The sequence below is a fragment of the Psammomys obesus genome, unplaced genomic scaffold (assembly GCF_907164565.1).
Source record: "Psammomys obesus unplaced genomic scaffold, mPsaObe1.curated_primary_1811, whole genome shotgun sequence".
In the NCBI taxonomy this organism is placed as follows: domain Eukaryota; kingdom Metazoa; phylum Chordata; class Mammalia; order Rodentia; family Muridae; genus Psammomys; species Psammomys obesus.
Genome location: NW_026596079.1, coordinates 29,772,756 through 29,792,391, shown reverse-complemented (window position 1 = coordinate 29,792,391; position 19,636 = coordinate 29,772,756).

Below are 19,636 nucleotides of genomic sequence, written 5' to 3'. Positions count from 1 at the left end.
ATCTGGGATTTTGGAGGCTGTGTGGTCTTTGAGTAGGAAGTCTCTGCCAAATATGTGGGCTGGGGTTTTGTCTGCTGGCATGGTCTGTGGCCCAACAGGGAGTCTCTGTCTGTGTTTGCCTCTTTTTCTGGCTGGTGCGGCCTACACCTATTCTTCTAACTGATGTAACCTGTACCAGGGCAGTGAAAGTTTGCCAAAGTTGTGCAGAAACACATCATCAGTGTAGCAGGGCAGGTGGTGGTCAGTGGAGTGTGTTGTTAGGGACCAAACTTTGGGGTTGGACTGTTCCACAGGCAGGTGGGTCACTCACCTATTCTGACGGGGTTGACCTACACTGGGGAAGTGAAAGTATGTCAGAATTGAGGGTGGAAGCCTGGCACAAGTGACAGGAAGCGTCACTGGGATAGTGGGACAGTAGATAAGGTCTTTGGGACCTAAATGTAGTTGTGTGGCAGTTCTAAAGCCAGGCAGATCTTCTGTTTGTTCTGATTGGTGTAGCCTGCCTTTACAAAGTAGAAGATGACCTGAGTTGGGGACTGAAATGTGATAGTAGGGCAGGTGATGGGGCCGAAGGGGAGGGGCAGTGGAGTGGGTTTTTCAGAACTGAATCAAGGGGATGGGAATATTCCATGAAGAGGTGAGTGACCTACGTGCACGTCTGACTCATGAAGGTGATCTTAATGAAGTCTCCAGATAATGAGGGAGTCAGAACCCCTATTAGCCATGTCTTGTCATCTAATGAAGCTTCCAGATCTGAGACTAGGTTTCATCCAACTGAGTTAGTGGCCAAAGAGATCCCATGAAAATCTCCAAACAACCTAGGCTGCTGCCAAAAACACTAGGTTGCTCACCCCAAACTTAAAACAAGGCCCCATTACTGGAAAACTCATTTAACGTGGAGAGGTAGTGTTAGTTCCTAAATTCTCTGTTCATTCCCATGTTCTAGTGTCCATGACATGAAAAGTTACTCTGCAGGCTACCAAAACAGAAAAATAAACACAATCATCTACAAAACCTTAGATGTACTTGGTCTTTGCTGCAAAATATGTTAGGGCAATGGTGCTACTAATCTTGTGGAAGTAACCAACAGATGTCTGAATTGATTTAAGGCCCACTTCATGAGATGGACTCCATATCTAACACTGTTTGCATGATCAAGAACCAGAGTCTACATGGCCTAGATACCTAGGGTGAAACAACATAAACCATTATATAATAAAATAAAATAACTCCTAAAGATATTTTGCTCTACTCATAGGCAATTGCCTTATTCTGCTATCAACAGAAAGTATTCCTACCATAGCAGATGGGAATAAATACAAAGACACATAGCAACACATTATGCAGAGAGAGAGGAACCTTGGAATACAGCTCTACATGAGATATCTCCATCAAAACCCTCTCCTCAGAGAGCATGGATCCTGCAGAAGAAGAAGCAGAAGGAATAGGGAAGATAGGCAACAGAGGACACCAGGAAAACAAGGCCTTCTAAAACAATTGAGCAGCGCTAATATGATTTCATGAAGAATGAAGCAGCATAAACAAGGCCTACACAAGTCTGAACCACGCCTTCAGCACACATATTGTAGCTATCAAATGAGTATTTTATGGGATTTCTGAAGATGTAAATGACTGATTCTCTCATTCTTATGCCTAGCCTTGGAGCTCTTTTATTTTTCTGTTGGCTTGGCTTGTCTAACTTCTATATTATAGTTTTTGTTTTATCTTTTTATCCTTAATATCCTTAATTTTGTTGTGCTTAAAAAAGGCAATTTTGATATAGAATTTCCACCTTTTGTCTTGAATTATATAATAACTCGTTACCTTATTTATGAAATGAGAAGGCAGCTCTGCTGTTTCTCCAAGGTCTGAGTAAGAGAGGAATGCCAACCATCTATTTGTGTTGCCATGGAGCTACCTACCACAAAGCCTTACCTTCTCAAACTAAAATAAATTCATCCGACTTTATACTACTTCTCAGCAAAGAAAAACAAAAAAACAAAAAAAAATTTAGTAGTAAAGACTGAAAATAAGTACTAAAACACTAAGATAACTCCTACTATTAACATTACCTGTGGTTTTTCTTCCTTAGAAATAGTTTTCAGAAAGAAAATGGTGATATTTTGATATTAAGCATAAAGAACTACAAGAATAATATAAAAGAGTTGATGAATCATTCTTGTAGGTGTTTGGAACACCAGATTTACTTAAAAAAATATGTTGGTGTTGAGGATAGGGTCATGACTTTTCAGAGAGTAATGAAGATTCAATTAAAAAATAAAACTAGAGGAAATTGATGTTACATTCTTACAAAATAATAATAAATTATAATAATAAATATATAATAAATAATGTATATATATTTAATATATAATAAATTATAATACATTTAATTAATAATTAATAATTATATATTTAATAAATAATAAATAAATTATAATAATAAACTATAAAGACAACTTGTAGAATCCAAGCTGCAAAAAAGACTCTATAATCCAAGCAAGCTGAAAACACGCAGAAATATGCCAAACAGCCAAAAAGAAGCATAAACCAGCTAAGCTGCTTGGAAGAAGCTTAGGACAACTGAGGTATCATGAAAGGATGCTCTCCAACTTGTTGATCAGTGATAATGATCAAGTTTACAATGTTTGAGTACTCTCAAACATGCTGAAGAGAGCTTTCATGATGCAACTGTCTAAGAGTCATTTCTGCTCCCATAAGTAATGCCTCACCTGTAGTCCTCTAAATATCACCAAAAAAACTCATTTATTAATCATGTTGGACCTTTTTGGTATCTGTACTTTCATCTATCTTGGGTTCTGATTCAGAGATGAATAGACATAAGCGTGTTATGTCTACCCAGGAAATATCTACGACACAACTGGCAATCACAGAGCCTTGAGCCAAGATTTGGAAGAGTATCCAAGGCTAGTAAACTATAGTAAAAGCAGATTACTTGGTTGGAGGTCCTAAGTGGAATATTCATCAACCTGTGACAATGGGCCTTATGTCTCAACCGAGATCCCAGGACGTTAGAGGTTCCAGAAATATGCCATGTTCACCAGCGTTAAAGCTGCAACAACCAGTGCAGCTGGTTTAAGACAAAACTCACTAAACTTCAGTGACAACAAGTCTACACAACAACTCTTCCTGAGCTTTTGGGGAGTACAGAAGTTGAGGAATGGCTGTTAAGAGTCATGCTGTTTTTACACAAGACCTGAATTTGGTTGTGAACATTTACATGAGGCAGTTCACAGTTGCCTATGCTTACACTATTAGTGTAAAGGGGCTTTGGCCCCTACAGGAACCAGCACTCACATATACCTACCTACACACAGCATAAACATACACAAAATAAAAAAAATAAATAAATAATAAATTTTATGATTTATTTAAAATGTTTATTATATGTAAATATTTTAATAAGCTTCTACTGTATTAGGTTTCCATATAATTTCTCAAATGGCATTTAGTTGTACTGTTTTCTCCTGTATCTCTCTCATACTTCCTTTTCCCTCCCCATATCTGTTTGATCTTCCTATTCTAGTCATTCTTTCATCCATTCATAATACATACATACATACATACATACATACATGTATACATATCTATTCTATTTCCCCTTCCTAGGGAGAGCCTTCCCTCTACCCTAGTCAATTAAAGTATAACCAACTTCTATGGTTATATGGATTGTAGCTTGTTTATTGAAGACTTAAAAATTAAAATCCACATATACGTGAATACATACCATATTTCCTTTGGAGGCCTAGATTACCACACTCACACACACACACACAAATGTTTCTAGCTCAACCCATTACCTATGTAATAATGCTGAAGAAAAAGCCTTGGATAGACATTTCTCATCAACATTTCTCCAGTTGGCTATATCTAAGATAGTTGTCAGCAAATGTGTCCCACCCCATATACTCATCCCATCCCCCTGCCACCAAAAACAAAACAAAACAAAATTAAAAAAAAAAAAACCTCCACAAACAACCCAGGCTATCTTCAAAGCTACTGGTTGCTCTCCACAAACTGAAGTGATGGTAAAGTTCTGCTGAGGAAGACAACACCTGCCTCTGTAGCTCATTAAATACAAAGAAGTAGATCTGTTGGCTACATAGAAAGCAAACAAGAACAAGACCAAATATTAATTTCAAAATATTTTGAAAGAATTTTAATCATTTTGGTGAACTAAGAATTACTTTTTTATTACATAAGATTTCTCTATAAAATATACTTTTTAAAGCCATAAATCGTTTTTTTTTTAATAAAAATAATGACTCAGATAAGATTAATGCCCAAGGGGAAGTCTTTTGCAACTAATTTAGATTCAGAGTTTGTTTCAACTATGTTTTATATTTCCTTAAAAATAAGCAGGATAAGTCCCATAAAACCTAAATTGAAATGAAGTCTTTCTTGATTGATAATAGTGAAGCTCTCCCCCTGCCCATCAACCACTTTAGAAGGTAAATTATATGATTTCAACCTAAATTAAGTAAAACTTGAAGGAAAATTATAGGATGTTAACAGATAGCATGTAAAAACTACACAACTAAAACTTTCAAATGAGAACCAAATATTTTGAACATTTTTCCTAGTCATTTCATCTCAGTTTTTTTGCAAACCAGTAAAACATATTATAGTTATAATTGTGTTCCTTTTATTTCCTATGCAACTCTTGAAGACAAAACATTGAAGACAAATATATATGCTGTTACATATAATTTTCCAAAAGATAAAATCATAATTTCAACTCATATAATGATCATGGTCAGTTACTAAGTTACAAAACAAAGTCTGAAAATTTTATTTTCAAAGAGTCTCACATGAGATAGTCTTTGTTTCATGAAACAATCACTAGCCTTAGAGAAGACTCTTGGGCATGTATCCAGTATAAATCATTCTTGTTAAACATAATAAAAATTCCAGTTTCAGAGAGATATAGCCAATATGTGACAGAATATTAAAGAGTCTGTGTGTAAATGCTAAAGGATCCCATTCTCTTCTACAAATGCACAAAAAAAATTGAAAATTATTTTATCTAGTTCTTATTGGCTTATCCACACTTCTTGACAAAAGAATATATATGAAATAGAAGAGAAAAGTATGTTATCACATTAATATTTGTTATCCTTACAGTTTGAGTTCAGTAGTGACATATAATGATTTATTAAATGGAGAGTATTCAGATCCAAAATGACATTGTGCTTCAAGTATAATTTATGAGCACTAATACCATTTTTTTTTAAATCTGTGAGTTCACAGTCTTTAAATTTAGATAACAAACCATTACAAATTTTCCACTTTTTGTTATCTTTTTTTAAAATTCTTTATTAATTACACTTTATTCACTTTGTATCCCCCCTGTGGTTCCCTCCCTCCTCTTGTTTCAATCCCTCCCTTCCTCCACCCTCTGCATGCATGCCCCTCCCCAAGTCCACTGATAGGGGAGGTCTTCTTTTCCTTCCTTCTGATCCTAGTCAATTAGGACCCTACGATTTCACCTTATATCCATCAGAATGGCTAAGATAAAAAACTCAAGTGACAACACATGCTGGAGAGGTTGTGGAGAAAGGGGAACTCTCCTTCATTGTTGAGGAAATGTAAACATGTACAACCACTCTGGAAAGCAATCTGGCGCTTTCTCAGACAACTAGGCATAGTGCTTCCTCAAGATCCAGCTATACCACTCCTAGGCATATATCCAAAAGAGTCTCAAGTACACAATAAGGACATTTGCTCAGCTATGTTTGTAGCAGCCTTATTTGTGATAGCCAAAAGCTGGAAACAGCCCAGATGCCCCTCAGTGGAGGAATGGATGCACAAATTGTGGTATATCTACACAATGGAATATTACCCATCAATAAAAAACAAGGAAATCATGAAATTTGCAGGTAAATGGTGGGATCTGGAAAAGATCATCCTGAGTGAGCTATCCCAGAAGCAGAAAAATGTATACGGTATATACTCACTCATATAGACATATAAATTTTCCATTTTTTATCAACATTATATATAAACTTTATGAACCTTTTATATATTAGTAAATGGTAAATTTAGTAATTTTTTCACTTTTTAAAATTTATTCATATTTTTATAAATTACAGCTTATTTATTCTGTATCCCTGCTCTGGTCCTCTCCCTCAACCCCTCCCAATCTCATCTTCCCTCCTTCATCTCCTCCCATTCCCCTCTCTAAGTCCACTGCTAGTAGAGGTCTTCCTCCCCTTCCATCTGAACCTAGCCTATCAGGTCTCATCAGGACTGGCTGCAATGTCCTCCTCTGTAGCCTGGCAAGGCTGCTCCCTCCTCGGGGTGGTGGTCAAAGAGCCCACCACTGAGTTCATGTCAAAGACATGAGAGAAATATCTTTTGATCATTCAAGTACTACTCAAGGATTAATTTCTATATGACCCTCTCACTATGCAAAAGAATTATAGTTTAATTCATTGCAAATATTTGAATATACCAAGAGAGCAAGATAATGGCATAATTTTAATAGACATAAGCTCACATTTTTAAATATTTCAATAAAAGATTAAGGTCATATCATCAGTTTGTTCACTGCTCTAGATATAATATATTAGTTGTAGATGCTAAGACAAATTTCCTAACTTTTTTTTTTTAGTTCAAAATGAGTATTTATTACAAAATCAACATTTCTGGCTATTATTTTATTTGTTGTTGTTATTATTATTATTATTACAATTTATATACTTTGTATCCAGGCTGTAGTGCCCTCCCTCATTTCCTCCTATACCCACCCTTCCTCCTTCTTTCTCCCCCCTCACCCAATGGCCCTCTCCTAGTCCACTAATAGGCGAGGTCCTCCTTCCCTACTATCTGACCCTAGCCTATCAGGTCTTATCAGTACTGTCTGGATCCCCTTTTTCTGTGGCCTACTTAGTCCACCTCTCCAGGAGGAGGAGATAAAGAGCAGGCACCTGAGTGTATGCCAGACACAGCCCTTGCTTTCCTTACTAGGTAACCCACACGGAGACTGATCTGCCCATGGACTACATCTGAGCAGGGGACATAGGTCCTCTCAATGCATGGTCCTTGATTAGCATATCATTTTCTGCCCCCTTGGGCCCAGATTTTTTTTTTTTTTTTTTTTTTTTTTTTTTTTGCTCTGTTGGTCTCCTAATAGAGCTCCTGTCCCCTCCAGCTCTTTCTGTCTCCCCCTTCTTGCATAAGATTCCCTGCACTCTGCCCAAAGTTTAGTTATGAGTCTCAGCATCTGCTTTGATACACTACTGGGTAGAGTCCTTCAGAGGCCCTCTGTGACAGGCTCCTGTCCTGTTCCCTGTCTTCTCCTGCTTCTGATGTCTATACTGTTTACCCTTCTGAATGAGGATTAAGCATCTTCCCTATGGTCCTCCTTGTTGTTTAGCTTCTTTCGTATGTTTATCCTATATTTTGTGTCTAATATCTACTTATAAGGGAGTATATACCATGTGTGTCTTTCTGCTTCTAGTTTACCTCACTCAGAATGATCTTTCCTAGTTGCATATACTTGTCTCCTAATTTCATGAGTTCCTTGTTTTTAATTGCTGAGTAGTATCCCATTGTATAAATGTACCACAATTTTCCTATTCATTCTTCAGTTGAGGGATATCTAGGTTGTTTCCAGATTCTGGATATTATGAATAAAGCTGCTATGAACATATTTGAGGAAATGTCCTGGTTGAATGATGGAGCAACTTTAGATTATAGGCCCAGGAGTGGTACAGCTGGATCTTGAGGTAGCACTATTCTTAATAATCTGAGAAAGCACCAGATTGATTTCCAAAGTGGTTGGACAAGTTTAATTTCTACCAGAAATGGAGGAGGGTTTCCCTTTCTCCACAACCCTCCAGCATGTGTTGTCCCTTAAATTTTTTTTTAAGTTTTTTATTCACACTTTACTCATTATATATCCCTATTGAAGGCCCATTCCTCCACTCCCCCTGTCCCACCCTCTCTCCCTCTTTCCCTTATACCCTTTCCCTAGTACACTGACAGGGGAGTTCTCCACTATTGCCATCTGTCCATAGATTGTTAAGTCACATCAGTATTGCTTGGACCCTCTTCTTCAGTGGCCTGGCAAGGCTGCATCATCAGAGGTGATTGAACAGAGAGCCGTCACCTAAGCTAAATACTTAGGAGGTCTATCTATAAGGAGAATGCTTACATTCTTATATTCAGAATGGGAACCAGCATAGACACCAGAAGAGTTGGAAGAGTGGAAACAGGATGGGAGTCTACTATAGTCCTCTGAAAGGATATACCGAAGAGGGAATCTAGGCAGATGCTGAGTCTCAGGGCCAAACTTTGGGCAGAGCACTGGGAATCTCATGGAGGAAGAGAGGGGTGTGATTAGAGGGACATAGAGGGAAAAGGAGCCCTACAAGGAGAAAACAAAACTAAAAGATCCGAGCCCAGGTTGTCCTGCAAAGACTGATGCATCAAAGGAGGAGCATGCACGAAGAGGACCTAGCCTCCCACTCAGATGTGGCTCATTGGCAGCTCAGATCCCATGTGGATATGTGAGTGAGGAGATCAGGGGCTGCTGCTATCAAATTTCTGAAATTTTATACTCCATTTTTCTTAACTCATACCCAGGTTAATGTCTTTTTTTTTTCAGTTTACCTGTTCCTCAAGTTAAAATTTTTCTTAAAGATTTTTAGCCACAAATGGATGGAACTAGAAAAGACCATCCTGACTGAGCTAACCCAGACCCAGAAGATACACATAGTATGTACTCACTTATAAGTGATTTTAGCCATATAGTACAGAATGAGCAAACTATAAGGCACAGTCTCAAAGAAGATAAGTACCGTAGAGGTTCCAAGGAAGGATCTACAAAGCTAACCTTCAAAGGGAGAAAGAATAGAGAGAGGTAGGAGCTAAAGAGAGGAAACAAGGTAGGAGAGAGGGCATAGGGAGTTAAGAGAATGGAGAACAGATCTGGGGAGAACAAGAGTGAGAGGACAGAAAGACATAAAGAAAAGAGAAACTGAGTATGGGGGTATCTCTGTGACAAGCTAGAGACCTAAGTCTGGGAGGTTATGAGGGGTACTCAGTCAGAGACTCCTAGTAGCAGAGGCCATACAAACTGAAGATGATATCCTCTAGTTAGACTATTCTCCTAGCAGAAGGAGGGGAACACCAACCCACTCACAAAAACTTCTACCTAAGATTTGCCCTGCCTACAAGAGGTGCAGAGATAAAGACAGAGCAGATAGAGCAGAGATTGAGGGAATGCCTGACCAATGCCTGGCCTGACAAAACACCCATGCCATTATAGAGTACCAACCCAATGGCACTCTGAACGATGCTCTGCTAAACTTATAGACAGGAGACAGACAGAGTTGTCCTCTGAGAATCACTACCCTGAAGAGCCTCAAAACAGATACTGAGACTCACAGCCAAACATTGGGTAATGTATAAGTCATCTTGTGGAATAGTAGGAGGAAAGAGAAAAAGACCTGGAGGTGACAAGAGCTCCACAAGAAGACCAACAGAGCCAACTAACCAAGGCCCAGAAGGGCTTGCTGAGACTGAAGCTTCAACCAAGGTCCATGCAGGAACTGGACATAGGTCCCCTACACAAACGTAGCAGATGGGCAGCTTAGGCCTCAAGTATGTCCTCTAGAAAGGGAAGTAAGAAGTGCATCTGGAATGAACTCACTTGGCAGCTATTTGATCACTTTCCCCTGGCAAGAATGCATAGGCAGGCCACCGGGAAAGAGGACATGTGCAAATTGATGAGCTGGGCTGGATTGGAAAGGGAGTTTCACTTTTCTGAGGAAAAGGGGAGCCAGGAGGGGTTTGACTAGGAGGGGATGAGGGATGGGGTTACAACAAGGATGTAAAGTCAATCAAAAAATAGAAATAAAATTTAAAAAATCTCTAGCCATGACCCTTCTACTTGATATATAATTAATACTATAAAAAGAGTTTCCAATGAATCCTTCATTTACATTATGCAAAGCCATGTATCTGTGAAAGTTTTTCAGGATCAACCATCAGTTTTTGTTCTTTTTTTTAATTCACTTTACATTGAGAGCACACCCCCTTCTTCTTCTCCTCCTGGTCCCACCCTCTTCTCTCTTTCTCCCCTCTCCTTGCCACCCCTCACATCAGTACTAAGCTCATCCTCTTCCACTGAGGACATACAAGGCAACCCAGTTAGGGGCAAGTGATTTAAAAGCAGGCAATGTTAGAGAGCATGCTAGAGACAACCTCTCCTCCAACTGCTAGGGGACACACATGACAACCAACCTGGACATAAGTTGCATATATGTCACAGGGTGCAATCTGTGCCTGCTCTTTGGTTGGTGCTTCAGTCTCTGTAAGCCCCCACGCGGCTAAGTTAGTTGACTCTGTTGGTCTTCTTCTGGAGTTCTTGTCCCACTGGGTCCTTTTGTTCTTAACCCCAACCCTTTCACAAGACTCTCTGAGCTCTTCCTAGCATCTGGGGACATGGAGACTGAAGTGGCCACCTCATAGCCAGGCAGGATTTACAGTGGAAGAGGGGGACACCAACCCATTTACAAAACTTCAACCCAAAATTTACCCTACTTACAAGAAAATCAGGGATAATGATAGAGCAAAGATTGAGGGATTGGGCACCCTTTAGTTTTCTAAGTTCAGGAATCATGTCTGTCTTGATTAGCTTGAGCTGTATAAAAGTGTTTGCCAAGTAAGAGTGCCTCAATATCATCATCATGTGAATGAACTAATGAGAGAGAATGTAAATAAAATCTTTCTCCAATTAAATATTTATACCCCAAGTGGTTTCAGAGAAGAGGTGTTAACTTCTGTCAGTTCTATATATGAAAGTTCAGTCTGTGCTCTGCAATTAGGAGAAATTTTTCCCTTATATTTTTCCCTTATATTCCATCACCAGTACAAAAGGCAAAATATTTGCAAATTAATAACAATGGCATTAAAGGATGAATTTCAGCATGTCTCAGTTTTTTATTACACTAAGGTATAAATATAAGCTTTATATGTTGCCCATTTTCACACCAATTTTGAGAATATAATTGTTTCAACTTCAAATAGAACTGGTACATAATTTACAAAGAGGTAAAACATCTAAACAATTTTACACTGAAGTTTCAAAATGATGCAAAATATATTTATAAAAGTATTCAGTTTTGCTAGTTATAAGTCAGCTATAGACAAATCCCTTAATCTTTTGGATCCTGGATAAAATATTATATTAAATTACATACCCTGTAGATATTGCAATAAATAAATTTACTATAATGACATTGTTCTAGTTGTACTTTTGTTGCTCTGATGAAATACCCTGACAAGTATAGAAGATTTATTTTAGCTCACAATTTTAAGTTGCAGTTCGTTACAGAGGGTAACTCAAAGAAACATGAACTAGAGATGGCTAACCACAGCATATCCACAATGTAAAACTAAAGCATGAGTGTTTCCTTTGGCTAATCTTTTTATACTTGCAGAGTCTAGAATCGCTTCTTTAAGGAGCAGCAGTGCCCACAGTGGGCTACTTTCCACAGCAAGTAACATAATAAAGACAGTCTTTCAAAACTATGCCTACATATTCACGGAATAAGTCAGTTCTTTGAGATTCCCTTGCCAAACAATTTTAGGTTATGCCAATTATATAATTAAAACCAATTTTCAAATTTGTGGCCAGAGACTTCAAACATATCAAGAAATTATTTTAGTAGGTTTATCCTATATCATATGTCTATATGAGTGGGTATATACCTTGTGTGTCTTTCTGCTTCTGGGACAACTCACTCAGGATGATCTTTTCCAGATCCCACCATTTATCTGCAAATTTCATGATTTCCTTGTTTTTCATTGCTGAGTAATATTCCATTGTGTAGATGAACCACAATTTCTGTACCCATTCCTCCGTTGATGGACATCTGGGTTGTTTCCAGGTTCTGGCTATTACAAATAAAGCTGCTACAAACATGGTTGAGCAAGTGTCCTTATTGTGTACTTGATAAACCTACTAAAATCTATACTTGATAAACATACTAAAGAAAGTAATCAAGAGGGAGGACTATGGCTAAAATGCTCAATCCCCACTCCAAAAGGCAAAGAGGATAGACACCAGAAGAAGAAAACAGGAAACAAGTTAGGAGCCTCCCACAGAGGGCCTCTGAAAGGCTCTGCCTTGCAGACTATAGAAGCAGATGTTGAGACTTATGGCCAAACTCTGGGCAGAATGTAAGGAATCTTATGAAAGAAGTGGGAAATAATAGTTAGATCTGGAGAGGACAGGAGGTCCACAAGGAGAGCAACAGAACCAAAAAATTTGAGCACAGGGGTCTTTCCTGAGACTCATACTCCAACCAAGTATCATGCATGGAGATAACCTAGAACCCCTGAACAGATGCAGCCCATGGCAGTTCAGTGTCCAAGTGGGTACCATAGTAATGGGAACAGGGACTGCTTCTGACATGAACTGATTGGCCTGCTCTTTGATCACCTCCCCCTAAGGGGGGAGCAGCCTTACCAGGCCACAGAGGAAGACAATGCAGCCACTCCTGATGAGACCTAACAGGCTAGGATCAGAAGAAAGGAAAAGAAACCCTCCTCTACCAGTGGACTTGCGGAGGGGAGTGTGTGGAGAAGAGGGAGAAAGGAAGGGATTGGGGGGAGGAGGGAGGGAACTAGAGGGGAGATACAAAGTAAATAAAATATATTTAAAAAGAAATGAAGAAACTGCTTAGCAGAACAGGTTGTGATCTCATTGTATTTTCTTTATGTATACATTTGAGTATATACAGTCATTTATATTTCAACAAGTAACAATATTGCAGAAATACTATCAGCAAGACTATGTAGGGGTTTAATGTAGAAAAGAAAAAAATAAACACAACTTATGCTTCTTGTTTTCCAGTTTCAGATTCTAATGCCATACAATGTCATGCTTTTTAAAACAAATATCAACTAGTCTTTAAAACAGCACATTAACTATTAATGATGTGTATTTAATCCAAAGAAATAAGTATATAATTAAGGAAAGAATAATTTTTGGATTACTCTTTATATACCAACAGAATACGTTGAAATTCAGCTATAATTAGCATGTATCCATTTTTACACTGAAATCATTAGCTTCAAAAATCCTTACATTAAACAGTTTTAGCTAGCTCACAGGGCATAATGCTACATAAAATTTTCAAATATCCAAACCTTGGGCAGAGTTCAGGGAATCTTATGAAATAAGTGGGAAATAGTAGAATCTGGAGGGGACAGGAACTCCACAAGGAGAGCAACAGAACCAAAAAAATCTGAGCACAGGGTTTTTTCCTGAGAATCATATTCCAACCAAGGGCTATTCATGGATTTTACCTAGGACCCCTGCACAGGTTCAGTCTCCTAGTGGGCTCCATAGGGAACAGGGACTGTCTCTGACATGAACTGATTGGCCTGCTCTTTAATCACCTCCCCCAGATGGGGGAGCAGCCTTACCAGGCCACAGAGGAAGAAAATGCAGCCACTTCTGATGGGCTCTAATAGACTAGGGTCAGAAGGAAGGAAAAGAAGACCTCCCCTATCAGTGGACTTGGGGACTGGCATGCATGCAGAAGGGGAGGAAGAAGGGATTTGGGAAGGGAGGAAGGAGGGAACTACAGGGGGGATACAAAGTGAATAAGGCGTAATTAATAAAGAATTTAAATTTTTTTCAAATATTATATCAGTAAACTTTAATTTTAATTTTAAATAATGTCCTTTTGTCTTTTAAATTTTTATACTTAACATGTTTTCAAAATTTTCCATATCTGTGAGATCAGTACACTTTCTATTTTAATTTTTGTGTAAGGTAGAGGTCTGAGGGAGTTTTATAACCCTGGTATGGTAACACAATCCTTTAGTTAAGTAAAGTACTACATAGAATGTTTTTTAAAATATACATACATACATACGTACTTACATACATACATACATATGCTGGCAACATTAGAAATTATGATTTTTTAATAAAATCACATACTTTTATTTATTCATTGTTCTTTAAAATTTTTTTACAATTGAATTTTATATTTCAATTTTCTTCTTAGACTACAGAGAGTTAGAGATGCTTTATTGTATTTTACATAATCTTGGATATTGGTCTTCCCGTCTTCCATCTTATTTGAAGCAATGACTCATCGCTACTGTGTACAGGAGCTTGTGAGCATCTATGGATTTTCTCATATCCACCTCTCATCTCACTTTAGGAACACTGGTATTACAAAATTGACTTTGATCACCTTCCCCTGACGTGTGCAGCCTTGCCATGCCACAGAGGAAGATGATGCACCCAGAGTTGAGGAGACCTGATAAGCTAGGGTCAGATAGAAGAAGAGGATGTCCTCCCCTATCAGGGGACTAGGAAAAGGGCAGAGGGGGAGAAGAGGGAAGGCGGGTGGAACCGGGAGGAGATGAGGGAGAGGAATGCAACAGGGATACAAAGTGAATAAATTGTAATAAATAAATATATAAATAAAATTAAATTAAAAAAATTTCAACACCTTGAGTCCTCAATACATCTGGTTTATGTATATAGCAACTCTAAAATATATTGTCAAGTATTCTTGAATATTGTGTAATGGTAGAGCCATGGGTAAAATGCTTGCATGAGTGTAAGAACTTGAGCTCTAATTTTCAGAACCCAAGTCAATTTTGTAATACCAGTGTCCCTAAGAAATTATGATTTTATCCTCCATAATTCATGATTTCAGATAATATAGATAATTTTACCTTAAAAGCTTAAATGGAACTCTTTTTTTTTCTATTCTGCTTTACTGTCAGAGGCTTTTAAAATATTTAGTGTTATTTTTTATAATTTGAAAAATTAAAATTATCCTTAATTCTCATTGAACCTCATCACCATCAAGTGACTTAAAATGTGAACACTCTGCAATTTCTTGCAATATATAAAAACAGTCACTTATTTGATTAAAAGATGACAGATGTTAAATGTTTTAGTTTGCCAAGTAATTTCACAAATTCGACCATATGTGAAAAATCATTTGGGGATCAGCAGAACAGAATTTTTTTAATGAACTTTAAAGTTCCTTACTGAATAGCTTTAATGCAAAAACGATAAAAATCCACTGATTATATAATCTAAATGTCTGCAGTTTTTAGTAGGAATCATAGAAAGAATTTATGTTTTAATATCCATGCCTTGACAAGAACTACTGGGATCAATAGGAATTAATATCATAAATGAAATAAAGGACAGGATTTTCCTAAATGTTTTTACTTAACCGTAGGAAAGAAACGGGATATGGGAAAAGCTTAGTAGAAACATGAGTTTGATTAATTGTAAAGAAGGCCAAAATACTACAGAAACTAAATGTATCTACTCATAAGAAAGTGGTCATGAAAATAAGCCATAAGAAGAAGAAGAAAAGCAAGTTTGAATACATTAGTCACAATAAACATATTTAATATATAAAATGTCACTCATGATGTGTAATACATATCAGGATCCAACCAGATTTTTTAAAATCACATTAAAATAACCAGAAGAAACTTAATATGAAACATTATATTAGTATAAAAGTAGTATTGAGATGGAAGGCCACCATGCATGATTCCTACCAGATAATAGAGATTAGAAAACAACAACAAACAACAAACAACAAAAAACAATATTGTTACTTCTTGAGAAAAGTAGAATTTATCACTGTGTAGGATTCCTGCAGGATAACGGAGAATTCCTAAGGAATGCCTGGCTGAAGTGTTGTTACTTCCTGACAAAGGTAGTGTTTGCATCCATACATCCAAAATTTTCTGGCTCTGCAAGGACTACACCTGGGCTAGAGGCCTGAACCAGAGAAATAATTCCCTGGAGCACAGCTGTAAAGCAGGTGATCAGTAGAGTGAGTGCTGGAAGAAGGGATAGAGTCACGGAGAATCACATTTTATGTGAATAAGGCTCCTTTACCATCTTCACCTCCACTGCAATTGCTTGCACATAGCAGAGACAGCCTTCTTTGTGCATGGCTTTCCATCTGTCTTTGTTAAGAACAGTCAACATTAAGCTTACTTTGCACAAGCATACTTAAAAGGAATTTAGCATATGTCAGAGCATGAATTTGATGATGAATTGGAAATGAGGAAAAAATTGATCATTGGAACCATAATGCATAATCAATTAATTGAAGGAGCCTAACTTTAAAAAGGCATTATTTCTGAAGAGTTTAAATAAAACTTTGCATTACAGAAACTACCATAAAAGGAAACATTAAACAGACACATGATACATAACAATGGGAAAGGTGAGCAAATTTTATATTTTGGTATGAAAATAGAAAAGAGATGTTCTCTGTAGAAAGCAAGCCTATGTATAGAGCAATGGGAAAAGGAATATAGTCTTTTTATTAAATTTTTAATTTCATGTGTGTTATGACAAGGACTGATAATATCTGGCATCTATAGGCTTTTTGTTTTTGTGAGGTATCAGGAAATGAAGAGCGCAACATTCTCCCACTGAGCTATTTCCCCAGAGGAAAACATGAAAGCTTGCCAGGCTTAAACCTAACCTGAGTCAAGTTGGATAAACAGCCTGCTAACAGGCCTCCCTCCTTCCCATCTTGCTCAGCTTAAGTTTATTCCACAGAAAAGTCATTTCAAAATGAAAATTAAAAGTATTTTTATGTTTACTTATTCACTGTTTTTGTCTGTGGGATATTCAAATGCTGCCCTGTGTATGTGGAAGTAAGAAGACAACACATGAGCCTTAGGGATTGAACTTGGGTCTTCTGGCTTGGTGGCAAGTGTTCCTACACACCGAAACACTTTAACAGACCCAAATGCAGATTTTTATGTGCCAGTTCTGAGGTTTCCATAAGTCTGAGGTATCTCAGATTGATTGGTGTGACCCTTCTTGGTATTTTCTGTGGCATTATTTCTGTATGGATATTTGTACACTCTTAAGATGATGAGCAGATGTGACCAGAAATGACATTTTGTCATTTATTTAAACATGCCTGGACTATCAGAAGGGCTTGAGACATATTTTTGGAATTGATAGGTTATTAAGTGATGTTACACTTTTAGTTTGATGCTAAACACAAATTTTTTTGTAAGTTCTACTTTTGCAAGAGACTCTGTTTTATTTTATTTTATTATTTCTTAACCATCTAGTAGTAGACCATCTAGTGTTGATATTGGCTTCAGTGTTCTTCCCTTTCTTTCTTCCCACTCTTCCTTCCCTGTAGCTCTTCTGGATGTTCCAAGCAGGAGTCAGTGATGCTCTTGCTGTCTCCATGATGCTTGCTGTTTTCTTGTCACATCTCCACCCTTCCTGGTGCACGTGTTCATCCTGCCCATTTTCACATGGGTGTCTGACCAGCTGGTCTGCAGTATTAGTCCCCCTAGCCTTCTGAGCAACTAGGATCAAGGAAGGGTTCCTAGATGGTGACTGAATTGTCCTGTATTGGATATATGTTTCTTTATCTGGGCACAGGGGTCTTTTCTGAGACTAATTCTCCAACCAACCATGCATGGATATAACCTAGAACCCCTGCTCAGATGTAGCCCATGGCAGCTCAGCAATCAAGTGGGTTTCTCTAGTAAGGGGAACAGGGACTGTCTCTCTGACATGAACTCAGTGTCAGGCTCTTTGCTCCCTCCCCCCACACTCCAAGGGAGGATCAGCCTTGCTAGAACACAGAAGAAGACAATGCAGCCATTCCTGATGAGACCTGATAAACTAGGGTCAGATGGAAAAGGAGGAGGACCTCCCCTATCAGTGTACTTAGCAAGGGGCAGCAAGGAGATGAGGGAAGGAGGGTGGGATTGGGAGGAAATGAGGGAGAGGGCTACAGCAGGATACAAGGTAAATGAAGTGTAATTAATATTAAAAAATATATTAACTTTACATCCTGACTCCAGTTTCTTCTCCCGCTTCTCCTCCCAGTCCTTCCTCACTCTCCCATTTCCTCTTCAAAAATTTACTCCTCCTTCATTTCTCTTCAGTAAGAGCATGGCCTTTCATGGCCTTGTCATCTCAAGTTGCAGTAAGAATAGGTGCATCTTCACCTACAGAGGCTAAAGGAGGCTGTGGGAAGCCTACCAGCAGGAGTGAGGGCTGACTCTGACCCTATTGCCTGCCTTTGGGACCCTTTCCACACTATACATGGTCTTGATGGCTTCTTACCTCCGGTTTTTAGGTTGACTCATTAAGAACTCTGGAATCTTAGAATATTGCCATTGTGCACTGTTAAAATTTGCAGTCTTAGAAGTGGCCCACATGGGTTTTCAGTCTCCTACTTCTGGGTCATGTGATTAAATTAGCACTTGACAGAAGTAGTCATTAATAATATATTTGCCCTAAAATGACACTTTTAAATGAGAAAGCATGATCAAAGTCTCTCTTAAATGAATTCATACTCTCAGTGGATAGCTAAGCTTAATGTATTGATTTATTTTTATCATTATTTGTAGGCGTTAATCGTGAATCTGTGAATATGGAAACTAAAATGGCTAGGAACATAAAAATATAAATCATTACTTTAAGGGGACAAGATAAGCCATGAATATAAACTTGTCATAAAGTTTATGCTTTCCTGGGTATATATTTTTATATTTTTTAAATTTTAGTTATATATTTATTTACTACAATGTATTCACTTTGTAGCCCCTTCTGCAGCCCCTTCCTTGTCTCCTCCCAGTCCCACTCGAAATCCCTCTTCTCCCCCTATGCTGTTTCCCTAGTTCCCTGATGGGGAGGACCTCCTCCCCTTCTATCTGACCCTAGCTTATCCAGTCTCCAATGCTGGCTACATCATCGTCCTCTGTGGCCTGGAAAGGCTTTACCTCACAGGGGGAGATGATCAAAGATCTAGCCAGTGAGTTCATGTCAGAGACAGCCCCTGTACCCCTTTCTAAGACAACCATTTGGAAACTGAATATCCGATGGGCTTCCTATGAACAGGGGTCTAGGTCCTCTGCATGCATGATCCTTAGTTGGAGTATTGGTTTCCATAGGCTACCCTGGGCCCAGGTATTTTGTCCTGTTGTCCTTCTTATGGAGTTTCTGTCCCCTCCAGGTTGTTGTATCTCCCTCTTCTTCCATAAGGATTCTGGGACTTTTATATTTTGAAGTTTTTTTCTTAGCTATAATTATTATTTTGTCTCACAACTAAAGGTGAGCTAAAAAGTCTTCATAAAACACCATTCAATGTGGTTTTACTCAGCAAGATTATTTTTGTTCAAGCAATGTGTTTAAAAATTTTGTGCTAGACATATGCAATAACAATCCAGGATCTTTATATGAGGGAAGGATTAAAAATAACAGGAACAATTTAAAGATTCTACACTCAACACATTTGTGGTCTGACAAGTTTTTATGTCACCCACCAGAATGGTGAGGATCAAAAACTCAAGTGATAATACATGCTGAAGACGATGTGAAGAAAGGGGAAAACTCCTCCATTGCTGGTGGGAATGTAAACTTGTACAACCCCTTTGGAAATCAATCTGGTGCTTTCTCAGACAATTAGAAATACAGTTATATCAAGATCCAGCTATATCACTCCTAAGGGTATATCCAAAATATGCTCAAGTAGTCAACAAAGACATTTGCTCAGTCATGTTCATAGTACCTTTATTTGTAATAACCAGAATCTGGAAACAACCCAGATGT